This window comes from Octopus bimaculoides, chromosome 1 (genome assembly GCF_001194135.2).
Source record: "Octopus bimaculoides isolate UCB-OBI-ISO-001 chromosome 1, ASM119413v2, whole genome shotgun sequence".
Taxonomy (NCBI): domain Eukaryota; kingdom Metazoa; phylum Mollusca; class Cephalopoda; order Octopoda; family Octopodidae; genus Octopus; species Octopus bimaculoides.
Window position 1 is genome coordinate 175279046 of NC_068981.1, and position 2901 is coordinate 175281946.

Consider the following 2901-nt stretch of genomic DNA (forward strand, 5'->3'; position numbering starts at 1 on the left):
TAAGGTCCTAAATTTCTTCCAATTTACTTTAATCAGAGAAGAATCCTTTCATTTCAGATTTTAAGAGATTTCACTTTCAAAATATTTCTAATCAATCGGAGTATGATAATTATTTATTTATTACTCACTCTGTTAATTATTCACCAATCAATTTTATAAACGCCTTGATTGATGACCCTGTACAGAAACGTGATATATTGATGATGTTGATGATGATGATGATGATGATGATGATGATGATGATGATGATGATGATGATTATGATGATGATGATGATGATGATGATGATGACCATCAGCATTATCATCATCATCATCTTGAGGAAGATAGAGAAGGAAGAAAAATCCATCGTCGGAGAACTGACGGAAGTGACAAACACATGTAGACCGTGCATTTGAGTGTAATTTTTACTCTTTGTTCAATTTATAGGGATACTGGCTTATTTTAGTTTGAAACTTTCTTGCATCTTTATGAGTATCATATTCAAACACTTGTAAACACACCTGTCACACCCTCCATATCCCTTTTGTCGTTCTATTTGTTTCATCAATATTTTAACCTCTCTTAAGGCGGCGAGCTGGCAGAAACGTTAGCACATCGGGCGAAATGCTTAGCGGTATTTCGTCTGTCTTTATGTTCTGAGTTCAAATTCAGCCGAAGTCGACTTTGCATTTTATCCTTTCGGGGTCGATAAATTAAGTACCAGTTACGCACTGGGGTCGATCTAATCGACTTAATCCCTTTGTCTGTCCTTGTTTGTCCCCTCTATGTTTAGCCCCTTGTGGGCAATGAGGAAGTAAGAAACGTTAGCACGCCGGGCGAGATGCTTAGCGGTATCTCGTCTGTCTTTGTGTTCTGAGTTCAAATTCTGCCAAGGTCGACTTTGCCTTTCATCTTTTCGGGGTCAATAAATTAAGTAACAGTTGCGTACTGGGGTCGATCTAATAGACTGGCCCCCTCCCCAAAAATTTCGAGCCTCGTGCCCAGAGTAGGAAAGAATATTTTTATCTCTCACGCGCGTCCTCTCATCTCCTCACATATGCGCTTTCAGACCATAAGCTTAACGATTACACATACACACACACATACAACACCTTGAACCCCTACTAACGTACACCACTATACCAGCAAACTTGGATACATTTGCACATGTGCACACATCCAATAAAACCATGCTCAGACCACTCCTCATTTTATTGGCTCCCAGAGAAACGTACACCCACTTACTTGCTCATACACACTTGCTTTGTTAACTTCCCTGCAGTACAGCATTCCCACATGATTTCTAACCCACTGTCGTTCTCTCTCTCTATCTCTCTCTCCCTCTCATTGCTGTTCTTCTTTCTCACCCTCTCAAGAATTTCCTTTCTCCTGACGAAAGACTAATGTCGGAAACGTTGATTTGCTTCCTCTTTCCATTAGAGTATTAAGAAAATACTGTTTGTTAAACCTATTCCACCCATAGTGTCTTTTTTTATTGCTTCTACTATCTACACTACATGTATCTAAAGTATATATTTAACATTTATATAAGGCACACACTCAAATACACACACAAACATACAAACTACACACACACACACACTCACACACACACACGTACACACACACTCACACACACGCACAGACATACACATATGCATAATGCGTGTTTATATAAAGTACAACAAAGAGAATTCACTCCTTGACCCAACAGATATCATTTTTGGTAAATACCAGTGAATTTCTTATTTCTTTTGAATGGAGTTTGCTTCACAATATCATATTCAGAGGCAGGTCAATGTATCTTACAGAAGTCTGTGCCAAAAGCAATAGTAAATCTATCAAAATGAAGTCCAATAAGATTGGATGTGATGTTTCCGTCTAAGATTTCGGTGAAATATCTTCATCTAAGTTTAAAATGATTTATTTATCAGATCGCAATGTTAAACATGGTTTGCTAACAATAATTGAGTTTCTTAATCCGTTATTTCTTTTATAATTACTCTTTATGATGCTAAATGTACAGAATACAATATACAATGAACTAAACCAAATTTCAATATGGGAAAACGACAAATACACCACCAACCCACCGATGCTAGATAGAACAAGTTATGTTCTTATATATATATATTTACTTCAAGTTGTTTATCTCATCCTTTATTCTTTTAGTCAAGAGCGCCAGCATGTATGACGCACCATATTTTATCAGGTTTTGCATTAATCTTACTCATTTTATCTCCAGGGAATATTCTGGATATATTTCTATTCAAAGATTTGGAAAGCAGTTACTAAGCATCCCGTCTCAGGAATTTTCGTTAATATTACATAACAATACTAGTTTGTTTTATGTGTTGAAAGTAAATTACAGAATAATAAAATAAGTATTAATATTTCTGAGCGAATTTCTGTAAATATTCATCCCTTGAATAAGATACAACGAAAAAGCTTCTGCCCTATTACTCGACGTGATGAAATGGCAGCCAAATGTCCCTCAACCAACAACTCACATCTCATAAAATGGATGATTCACGGGATAAAAGTCAAGTCATGCTGAAATATCAATAACATCTCATCTCTAATTTCCTAGCATCTACAGTGTTAAATAGACGTCACTAAAAGTCAGAGCAAGAGAACAGTCAAGAATTATTGGATTTCACTGGACCTTGTAGAAACACCGATGCTGTTTTTCTTATCACACTAACTATAGACCATATGCTTTAATGCCAACTTGATTTTAAACAGCCGAAACGCATTCATGCAAGCATCACGCAAACACCATCCAAATGAATACACACACAGGTGTCAATTCGTACGCACACATGTATAGGATAATACAGACACACACACACATGCACACACACACATACGCCAAACATACACACATAATATATATATATATATATATATATATATATA